General features: G+C 34.1%; 1 protein-coding gene across 1 annotated transcript in view; it reads left to right on the top strand.

The window, feature by feature from the left end:
* LOC111063337 (AF4/FMR2 family member lilli) overlaps positions 1–12374 on the top strand; it is a 49913-nt gene that overhangs the window by 1079 nt on the left and 36460 nt on the right. The gene's annotated exons all lie outside the window — the stretch shown is intronic.

Below are 12374 nucleotides of genomic sequence, written 5' to 3'. Positions count from 1 at the left end.
TGGCTCCATAGCTCTATATCCTACTATGGTTTGGATTAGGTTAGTTTACCTAACAACATATATAGTGGTAGGGGATAAATTGTAGTTTTTGATTACAGTGAACTAGTAGATTCAACAAAACTGTCCCCTCTCATCCATCTTTGAAACTTTGTTTTAACTTTGCTTTGGAATTTCAAAACTCAAAAACTTTACCTCAATCTTGGACTTTCCCCTCTTGAGGGCTTAACCTTAGAAACTCGAGACTTGAAAACTCAACAATCACCTTGGAAATGAGTTTAGTCCTTACATTACCATTTCTATTAATTGTAACGTTTTCTCAATGGTTTAGATAGTGTGGTACAAAACCACACAAATTCACATATTCAGTACAGTATAAACATACTAAACTTTTAACTTTTGATCAAAGTTTTTGAAGAGAAATAGTACAGGCTCAGCCTAGTTTCTCCTTCAATGTCATAATTATATTATGATTTTTGTATTTTTTACAATAAATAAATAAATAATAATGCAAGAGAACTTGTTGAAATAAAATTTCAATTTATAAAGATATCAATTGTAAATTTTCCTTCAATGTCATAATTATATTATGATTATTGTACTTTGTACAATAAATAAATAAATAATAATTCAAGAGAACTTGTTGAAATAAATCTTCAATTTATAAAGATATCAATATTGTAGAGGGGTAGTAATCACAGAGTTAGAGATCCTAATCACGCCTTGGCACATCCCTGTAATTAAAGTTAAATGTCTGAAATAAAACACTGAACTCTCACGTGCTGCTCAGTTTACTAATGTAAGGAACACATTTCAAGCACACACTTTATTGAAAACAAAGAAAGGGTGATAAAGAAACGGTACAGTGGGGGGGGGGAGATAGGAAGAACACAAAGAGAAGTGAATTGAACACGAAGCAAGTGAAAGAGGAGCGGTTTAATGAAAATTTAAGTGACTTGAAACAATTGTTTGTGTCACTGAACCAAGTTGATAAGAAAAGCGGATTATTTGCGCATTGTAATTGAACAGCGTTCCTTATAAATAACACAAAAAGCTCCCCATTTAAATTATAGTGACAGTTTATACTGAAACCCACTCTGTTGTGTGAAGTGCTAAACTGGCAGTATTCATTGTAAATAACTCCAATGCTTTCCATTCAAATAATGCTGACAGTTTAAGGTGACTAATGTCGTGACGACGACATTTAATCGATATTTCATTTGTAGAGACGCTGCTTTTCGGTTTTTAATGCAACTGAATTTGCGATGAACATTCGAAAAGTAAATTGTTCTTTTAGCAAACATTACGTTATGACTTTTGCTTTCATTATAACATGAGATTTATGTGTGATAGATGCTAGATATGATAGATTTATAAATGCTAGTGAACGATTCTTCGCAATGATGTTCTCAGATCTACGTATAGTGAGGTCCACGTTATAATGGCAGTGGATAAAGATAGATGAATAACGATGACGATTTTCTGCATTAATTAATTATATTTCTACACTGTCAAAAACATGACTGTCATCGTTGTGGATCTAGTAAAGGATAGTACAACAGGCTTTGTCGAATGATAGACAAGGATAGCAAACCCAAAGTTAATCAAATACTGTCATTATAACGTGGACCTCACTATAGTAAGGTCCACGTTCTAATGGCAGTGGAGAAAGATAGGTGATCAACGTTGCCGATCTTCTTTCTTGTCAATCAATGCCTTCTATAGACGGTAGATGATACAGGTTTATTGGTGTAATATTAACTGTTCATTCTCGTTTAAAATAATGAATTATATTTTATTAAGCAGAAATTATATTTTTCAATAGATTCATAATTAAGAAGAAATATTTTGTTAATTAAAGTAATTAACTACTGTTAGACAGTAGCTGATACCGGTTTATTGATGCAATATTAACTGTTCATTCTCATTTACAATAATCAATTATATAGTGATGTACTGATGTTCTCAATGAGACCTAGGTAGGTAGTTTATCAACAAGATATTCAAAACATAAACGAGGTTTCCCTTGGTATTCAAACTAAGTATAAGTTTCCAGTGACTGTCCATTTGAACCTCTCTTTAATATTGTTACCCCATAATAGTATTATTATTATTATTCTTATGGCTTTTATAGGCAAAGAGATCCTTTTAGATGATCTGCCTTGCCGTATTACCAAATGTCATTTCCTATCAACACTCAACTTAATAGGTTATGTATTCGGTTCTTCATGCTTTCTCACTAGAAATTTGCACTTTAACTTCCTGAGTTTTCATTTTAAAAGGTTTAAAACCAAGAAAACTATTTTTAAACACAAATTCACTTTTAAAAAGCAAACTTATATAAAATTTTGTTATAGCATATAAACATTTTTCATAGTATCTATATATATAAAAGCGAAATGGCACTCACTCACTGACTGACTGACTGACTCACTCACTCGCAGAACTAGAAATCTACCGGACCAAAAACGTTCAAATTTGGTAGTTATGTTCAGTTGGCCCTTTAGAGGCGCACTAAGAAATCTTCTGGCAATATTTTAACTCTAAGGGTGATTTTTAAGGGTTTAAAGTTCGTCTTTTAGCATGTATATTCTTATTATTCTCTTAATTATAATTGGAAAAAGGCCATACTATATATTAATATAGAACTATAATCTAGAGAGAGTAACTATTCGAAACAGTTGTTGTTAACTGGTAACTAAATTTATAATTATGTCAGGTTGCCAATTAAGTTGAGCTGACTTTGTTAGGTTGGCACTAAGTTGAGGATTTGAATGCATTTATCGCGGAAAAATTGATTGAGCACTGCTACCACAGAATATACAGAATGGAAACTTCTAATCAATCGCCCATCTAACCAATGCTTTTTGCATGACCCCAATACTAAACACGTCACGTGACCTTGGGAAGTTCCAATCCTGGTCTTCTGATTGGCTCGTGGCAGTGAACGAGAACAATTGATCCGGATCATTGAAGTGATCCGAACCTACCATCAATACTATTACAATGCGGCGCTTCCTAACAAGATGGCGGATTTTGGCGTCAGGATATAGCCAAGTTTCCGTACTGTATGTATACTGTGCTGCTACTTCAATCAGAGCTATTCCTGGGAATATTATATTAACAGCCGTCAGGCTCGCTTCGCTCGCCATATCAGTTTAGCCTGACGTTTAGTCTGGACCCCCGACTGGATCGTCCTAACATATGATAAAAATGTTCAAATGAAAAATGCAGGCGAGCGAAGCGAGCCTGCTGATCTCATTCTTGGACGATCCAGTCGGGGGTCCAGAGGTCGGAGCCCCCTGGCTGGACGGATATGGCGAGCGAAGCGAGCCTGATGGCTAGTTATAATATAATACTATAATGTAATATATTAATATTATATAATACTATAGTATTGCATGCATATATTCGTAAGGTACATAAGTGATACTTCAAAGGATCATTTAAAGATAAACGTGATTGTATTTGGGAACTTGGCAGTTAACAAGAAAGTCATAAGTAGGCGGATATTGTATTACAATCTATGATCTTTATAGCTCTATCAAGGTAACGAGAAATAATAATGAACTTCAGTGAAAACAGACGCCTGTGTGAATCGGTCTATCAGTGTAGATATGGCGCACGATAATTTTGTTTCTGGCTAATGCTTGAAAGGCCTTGTCTCTTTACTTCAACTATAGAATAAGAAGAAGACGGTCTTGCTTGAGTTGTTCTAAGCCATCCTATGTACCTCTTCCTCCTACTCCTCCTCCTCCTCCTCCTCCTCCTCCTCCTCCTCCACCTCCTCCTCCTCTACCTCCTTCTCCTCCTCTACCTCCAACTCCTCCTCCTCCTCCTCCTCCTCTACATCCGGCCCTTCCTCCTCCTGCTCCTCCTCCACCTCCTCTCCTCCTCCTCCTCCTCCTCTTCCTCCATAACCTTCTTCTCCACCACTTTTTCCGCCACCTTTTTCTTCTCTTCTTTCTAGCCTACCTATTGCAATGAAACGAATTCGTTGTTCCACCTTGGAAGTGGACATTGGCAGATAGGAAAAGAGTGAGTCTAAGAGAGAGAGAGTGAGTGTGGCGAAAAGACAGAGTGAGTGAGAGAGAAGAAGAGTGATAAAGAGAAGAAGTGAGTGAGATATACTGTATAAGACAGAGAGAGAGTGTGTGTGTGTGTGTGTGTGTGTGTGTGAGAGAGAGAGAGAGAGAGAGAGAGAGAGAGAGAGAGAGAGAGTTAGGAAGTGAGGGAGAGTGAATGAGAGAATGAGTGAGAAATATTGTAGGTGTTGTAAAAAAGCTCGTAGCTTGTACATGGTAGTAAGAAGGATAAAACGATGTAGAAGAAGATGGGGAAGACGAAACGGGGGCTAAAATTAGAAGAAGAAAAACGAAAATTGAATGAAGAAGGATGGAGAGGAAGAAGAAAGTAGGATGATGAAGAAGAATAAGAAAATGAATAAGAAGGAAGGAAGGTGGAGTACAAGCAGGATGGAATATTAAGAAAAGATGAAGTCAGGAATGATGAATTTGAAAGTAAATAAAAAATGAGAAGGGGAAAAGGAAGAGGAGAAAGAAGAAGAAAAAGAAGATACTGAAGAAGATGAAGAAGAAGAAGAAGAACAAGATGATGATTATGTTGGAGAAAAAGGGAATGAAAATAAGTTAAGGAGATGAAAACAAACTTGACGTTGTTGAATGGAAGGATAATGATGAAATAAGGTGATGAAACGGTTTAATATGGGAGAGTTTCTGCAAGGATTGAAGGAAATGAAACGAGAATAAGGAAGAGTCGGAGAGTTGTAGACTAGTAAAATTATTGTGCGAATAGAGTAAAGAAAAGAAGAAAACTTGCGATGAGAAGAAAAAGGAGATGGTGAGAGTGTAGGGAAGAGACAGGAACAGGAGGTGAAAGAAATAGGTTAGAGGAAGAAGAATAGGATGAAGAAGAATAGGATGAAGAAGAAGAAGAAATGGAAGAAGAAGAAGAAGAAGAAGAAGAAGAAGAAGCAGAAAGAGACCTGTGTGATGAGCTAGAGAAGAAAAAATTATTACTTGAAGATGGCGGTGATGGTGAAGAAAAAGAAGATAAAAAAGAATGTCTATGCAGAGAATATAAAGGAAAGGAGAGATGAATTAGCTAGCTATACTTCACTTCCATCTGTCATTATTAGTCGAATGGGAAGCCTAGAAGCTACTTATGTGGAATGCAGACAATTTGAAGTGAATCAGTGACTACAGTGATGAAGAAACTTTCTGTGACTGATGGCTGCAATAAAGAAAGAACGCGCGAGCGTCGAGCATGTAATTGGCCCCTGTTTAGAGCACGATTTCGAGCGATTTACGTTGCGTTCGCTCCACAACATTGTTGGTTACAATTTTTGTCAGTTGGTAGAACTGCTAGGATAGAAGAAGACAAGGTTGTAGAGCCTGGAAATGATATTTGATAGAATTATAGCTAGTCGAATAAAAAATATTCAATAATATTCATGTAAATAAATATTGTCTAAAATAACCCTTCAATAGAAGGGTTAATTAAGGACTAATTTTTTAAAAAAGGACTAATCCTTAAAAACGTTAAAATAGGTTATTTTTAAAATAGGTTAAGAAGGACTAATTTTTCTCAATTTGAAAAATTGAAAATATTTTTTATTACTATCCAAGGATGAGGGTTCACGAGAATAACTCAATCCATTTTCCAATCTCATTCATAAAATTCAATTTCTTGATTATTTCATTACTGTATTCAATTTATTTCATTTTTTCCTCACCTGAATAACCCTAATAAGAAGTCTCCTGATTCACGGTTGAGATGAACTGAAATTCTTCTTCAATATCTACTTAAATCTCAACTCTTAACTGCTGCTGATAATATGTGGTTCGTGTTTGAATGAAATTTAACTTTCTTGTTCCAATTCATAAAATCATTCACTTGCTAGTAAATTGAACTTGTGAAGGCAAAAGGTTTAAATAAAAATCTCTGTCAACTATCAACCTTAAACGAAACATTCAGCTCTTAATATTGTAAATAATACTGTCTTTATAATTTTCTTAGTGTAATGCTAAAATTGTTCCATTCTGAATTTCTGAGGTGCGCAAAACAAGTTCAAATAAAAATCTCTGTCAACTATCAACCTGAAACTAAACATTCAGCTCTTAATTTTAAATAATACTGCATTTTTAAATAAATTTAGTATAATGCTAAAATTGTTCCATTCTGAATTTCTGAGGTGCGCAAAACAATGGAACATATTTACCGAGATTTGCTGATTCATAAAAATTTTCCCAATTGATTTTATTTTCCCTCCATATAGTCATTTTAATCAATCTTTGATATAGTTGAGTGAAAACAATAGAATAAAAAATGCACAATTAATCATCTCCATTTGAAATTTCGATTTACTGACTAATGATATTGTAGAACTTACAATTTAATATAGGTTGCTTTTACAGTCGGCGGTGACATCATTAATTTATTACGTCGTGATATTATATTCAATTGAAGAATAGTGATTCAACATTCAAATTGATTGAATATATACCATGAAATATTCTAGAAATTTTCAACTTAAATTGGCAACCATATACGATTTTCTCACTTCTTAAGTAGCCTCTCATGTTGTAAAATGTAAATCACGACCTGGACTTTCTCGTGTCTCTTCCAAAAGTATTACAACTCTCAAGAGTCGAAATTTGGAGATTTATTAGTAGATCATCATCATCATCATCATCATCATCTCCTGCACGTGTAAGTCTCGTTATTTCATATTATGGTTATTTATCCAATGTTTTCCTCAGTTCAAATGGATGAAACAATCTTGTTTTACCATACTGGTAGGACTGACATGAGTAGAACACTCCTTTCCCAGTGTGTGTTGGAGTTTTATCAGTTATTTCCGTTTTGGGTAGTTTATTTCTGAGGATATTGAACTCTCGTTGAACGGTTTCCATGCTGTGTATAGTGACAGTGACAGAAAGACTGGAATCTGTTTTGCTGGATAGTGAAGAAGATTGAGTGAAATTTTTAGCGGAAGGCTCATTTTTGTGCTGGATCTAGACGACATCAGCGGAAGACTCATTTTTGTGCTGCATCCAGACGACAACAGCACCTGGCGACACCTTTCCTTTCTTCATGGGGTGTTCTTCTCTTTCTCAATTCTCTCTCCTTCTATTTGGTCGTCTTCAATCTAGCGTGGGAAATTTCTCTAGCGCCTTTGTATGTTTGTTGTGATTGCTGCTCTGGTTGAGAGAGCGAATAATAGGAGAGAGAGAGAGAGAGAGAAAAAAAGAGTTGAAAAAGAGAGCGGAAAGACTTCTGTTTTAGTTTGAAGGAGTTGACTGGAGTTGAAGGAAAGGTGGAGATTTATCTTGGTTTGAAATTATTGTCATGCTCAAATGGAGCTACGAAGTATAATGTTTGCAAAAGAAGAAAGAATATTTTATAATATTGAAGATCAAAATTAATTTTCAAACCAGTGGAATAAACAGTAGGGGAAAAGCAATGTCCTCTAAAAAGATATAATAAATAGTGATATAGAATGAAATTTCTAGTTTAGAATGTTATAGAATGCTAGTTCGTGTTATAGAATGTAATTTTTAGTTTAGAATGCAATTTTTGGTAATTGAGTGGTGTTTACAGATAAAAACACAAAGCTTACAAATAGAATTACGAAGTGAAGTGTCTTCTAATAAAATAACTAAGTGAAATGTTATTAAAAAATGTACACAACACAATACAGTAAGTTCATAAATAGCTAAAAATACTACAATGGTTTTTCACGGATAAGATAATTGAAGAATTTTTAAAACTTCGATCTACTTTCATTTATAATTCTATAAATGTAAGTAAATCTACAATCTTTAAATATAATGATAAAATAATTAATGAATATACATCGATGATTGATTAATTTTCAAATGAAGAAGGAGAACGAGAGACTCTGTTATAGAATAAAACAATCTTCAACAAGAAACCGAACGTATAAGTTTTCCCTGACTCTGTTTAGATATCTTTTTGGATATCTTTAATGGTAGAGACCATAGAATAAAACAATCTTAGTCAAAGTATAAGTTATCTCTGGTAGTGACTTTATCAAGGACATTTTTTCTGTTTATCACACAACCCTTTTCATAAGATTATCTACCTCTCAGTATGAGAGAGAAAGAGAGGGAAAAGAGTAATTGAGAGAGTGTGCAGGACAGATTAATTAGGAAGACAATCAAGTTGAATGAAGAAGATTCCAAAAAAGTTGGTGAAAAGATGGTAAAAAGTTCTAGGACTGTTCAACAAGAAAATATACTCTAGGTTTGGAAGTGAATGATGACTTTGCAGAGAGAGAGAGAGAGAGAGTGAGAGAGAGAGAGAGAGAGAGAAAAGTTGAGAGTATGAGGGGAATTACGATAAAAGAGAGAGAAGATGAGAGGGAATGAGAGAGAAGAGATGATAAAAGAGAGAGTGGCTGTTGATTGAGTGAATAGAGACGTTGTGGCAAAAGTCGGTGCTCTGACATTTGGTAACCTCCTACTACTAACACAGTCGTGCTTCACTGAGAGTCACTTTAAACTGTCAGCATACCTTATATCATTTATGTCAATGCTTCCCATTTAACCAATGCTGAAAGTAGAAACTAAATCTTACTACAGTCATGTTTACTTTTCAACAATTATTCTTTCCTGTGAAAGTGAGAAGTAAAAGATTGCTCATGCTTCTTGTTTAGGCTAGGAAACTAGTGCAAACTTGGAAATTATAGTTCATTGATCCAGTATTATTCACTTTACCATTAGAACATAAATTTATACTGGATTGTTTACTTTAGAACGGTAGTGAGTGCAAATATTGAAGATAAATCATTGAAAGTGATGACCAAATTTAGATTTTGAATTTATTTACAACTTGTGCAAACTTGGAAATTATTATGCATTGATCCAGTATCATTTACTTTACTATTAGAACATTTTATATTGGATTATTTATTTATTTTAGAACAGAAGTGAGTACTTTCATCAGTACAGATATTGGAGATAAAACATTGAAATTTATGACAAAATTTAGATTTTGAACTTATTTACAACTAGTGCAAACTTGGAAATTATTATGCATTGATCCAGTATTATTTACTTTACTACCTAAACATACATTTATACTAGATTGTTTACTTTAAAATAGTAGTAATTATATCAGTGTAGATATTGAAGATAAATCATTGAAAGTGATGACCAAATTTAGATTTTGAACTTATTTACAACTAGTGCCAACTTGAGCCGCGTTTACACCAAAGTTATTAACAACATGTTAAAAACTTGATCCTTATAGATTCTATCAGATTGAACGGAACCTGACAAACACATAATATGATCATGTGTATGATAAGTTATGTTCAATCTAATAGAATCTATAAGGATTAAGTTATTAACATTTTGTTAATAACTTTGGTGTAAACGCAGCTTTAGAAATTATAGTGCATTGATCCAGTATTATTTACTTTACTACCAACACATACATTTATATTAGATTTTTTACTTTAAAATAGTAGTGAGTAATTATATCAGTGTAGGCATTGAAGATAAATTGAAAGTGATAACCAAAATAAGATTTCGAAATTATTTACAACTAGTGTAAACTTAGAAATATTATTATGCATTGATCCAGTATTATTTACTTTACTATTAGAACATTTTATATTGGATTATTTATTTATTTTAGAACAGAAGTGAGTACTTTCATAAGTGCTGGTATTGAAGATAAATCATTGAAAGTGATGACCAAATTTAGATTTTCAACTTATTTACAACTTGTGCAAACTTAGAAATTATAGTGCATTGATCCCGTATTATTTACTTTACTACCAACACATACATTTAAACTAGATTTTTTACTTTAAAATAGTAGTGAGTGGGCTAATTATATCAGTGCAGATATTGAAGATAAAATATTGAAAGTGATAACCAAATGTAGATTCCGAACCTATTTGCAATCTTAGAAATTATAGTGCATTGATCCAGTATTATTTACTTTACTACCAACATATACATTTAAGATTATGATTTCATATTAGATTTTTTACTTTAAAATAGTAGTGAGTAATTATATCAGTGCAGATATTGAAGATAAATCATTGAAAGTGATAACCAAATTTAGATTTTGAATTTATTTACAACTAGTGCAAACTTGAAAATTATAGTGCATTGATCCAGTATTATTTACTTTATTATATTTAAATAATTTTCATAATTTAGATGAAATATTTTGTTAATCAATTATCAATTCTACATTGTTAAAAGACGATCTGGCAACAGAGCAAAGTGAGAAAGAGAGAGCGCTATCCGCTTTGTTGAATGATGGACAAGGATAGCGAAACCATTGCTAATTAAACACTGCCATTATAACGTGGACCTCACTATAGGAATTATTATTTATCTGTATGAGATTTATCATGAACCGTTAGTTTTACTTATATATAACATCTATGCTTTCCACTCGAACACTGCTGACGGTTTAAAGTGAATTATTTTGTTTGAAGCTGAAGAATCATGGGTGAAGTTAGCCTCTCCCAGTATTGGCGGTAATTGTGGTTGTGGATTGGAATTATCATGGAGTTAGTCATCTCCCATAATCTCTTATTTTCTCATAGCTATGTAAAACAATCTCCGTTCATTGATCCTTTGCTGTTTTTCTTTCTTTTTCTCCTACTACGTTTTCTCCTCTCTGCTCCTTATTATTTTCTGTCTCCTGCGAATCATACTTGTTCTTCATTTCCTTCTCAATCTCTTACTTCATTATTTCCCAATTTTTATATCTCCCTCCTTCTTGTCCACTGTCACCTCTCACTTACTCCACCTCGTCCTCTTTCATCATTTTCTGCTTTCTTCATCATTGCTCTTTATTCTTTTTGTCCTGTCTTCTTCTTCTACTGCCTGATTGTCCATTTCCTTCATTTTCTGTTGGTTTAGCTGAATTCTTTCTCAACCTTGTCTTCTCTCAAAGACCACTTTGTCTCTCTTTTCTTATCAATTTTTCCTCCTTTTCGTGTTCTACATTTCCTATCTCCTTTTTGCTCCTCTTTTATTCTTCTCCTTTCTATCTTCCCACTTAAGCTTGTCATCCCTCTCTCCCCTTCATCCTTCTGTTTTTCTTCCTTCTTCTCCACCACCACCTCCTCCTCCTCCTCCAACTCCTCCTCCTCCTCCTCCTCTTCTTCTTCCGTCTTCCTCCCCCTACTCCTACCATCCCAACTCCACTTTCACATCCTCTTCCTCCTACTTTTTATTCCTCATCTTTATCTCAACCTGTCTTCATTTCTGCCCTTTTCTATTTACACTTTCTTAATCTTTCCCTTATGCATTGCAATCCTTTCTCTTGTTCATCATCATCATCATCTTATTCTTCTTCTACTTCTTCTACTTATTCTGCTTCCTCATCTTCTACTTCTTCTCCTTCTTCTACTTCTTCTCCTTCTTCTACTTCTTCTACTTATTCTGCTTCCTCCTCATCATCATCTTCTTCTTCTTCTACTGCTTATTCTGCTTCCTCATCATCATCATCATCTTATGTCCTCCTCTACTTTCTACTTTTCAGTTGCTGCTTCTTTTTATTTTCTTCTTCTACTTATCTTTTTTATTTCTTACTTCACTTCCTGTCTCCCAATACTTGTATATTCATCTTTTTAACCTGATCTTTCATCTCGTCATTTCCCTTTTCATTTCTTCTACTTCATCTTCTTCTACTGCTTATTCTGCTTCCTCCTCATCATCATCTTCTTCTTCTTCTTCTTCTTCTTCTACTTCTTCTACTTATTCTGCTTCCTCATCTTCTACTTCTTCTCCTTCTTCTACTTCTTCTCCTTCTGCATCGTTCTCTTTTCCTCCAGAACGCATATTTGGCCGACTTGAGTGCGCGTGATGATCCATGCTACGGTTGCCTCTAATTTGTAACGTGGGAGGGAGAAACACCGCCAGGAATTCACGGACAAAGAGAGAGTGAGTGAGAAGGAAATAGAAAACAGACTGAGAAAAGAGTAATCCTACTCAGATAGGACCTAGAACCGCACTCACTATTCCACAATCCATCTCTCAATTCTTTTACGCTTTTATTTACTAGGTGTATCTGGGTGGTCTATTCTATCTTTCTTTCTCTCTTCCATTGTATCTCCATAAATTTCTCACTCTCTTTCTCTCTGTCTTGCTTACCATTTTTCTTCCCATGTTTTCTTAATCTATCGCCGAAAGACACAAAACAGTTGTGTATGTTCAAAGTGTGTTTATTATTTTTCACTTTGGACTCTAGTTCCTAGTTGGAATTTCTAGTTCTTTGACTTCTGATCGGGTAGGATTGAAATGTTATCGTAAGAAGTATATACGTTATGGTACGAGATTCTAAAAATATTACATTTGTAA

The sequence above is a fragment of the Nilaparvata lugens genome, chromosome 12 (genome assembly GCF_014356525.2).
Source record: "Nilaparvata lugens isolate BPH chromosome 12, ASM1435652v1, whole genome shotgun sequence".
Taxonomy (NCBI): domain Eukaryota; kingdom Metazoa; phylum Arthropoda; class Insecta; order Hemiptera; family Delphacidae; genus Nilaparvata; species Nilaparvata lugens.
Note: the sequence above shows the minus strand (reverse complement) of the source record. Positions and strands in the feature narration are given on the sequence as shown.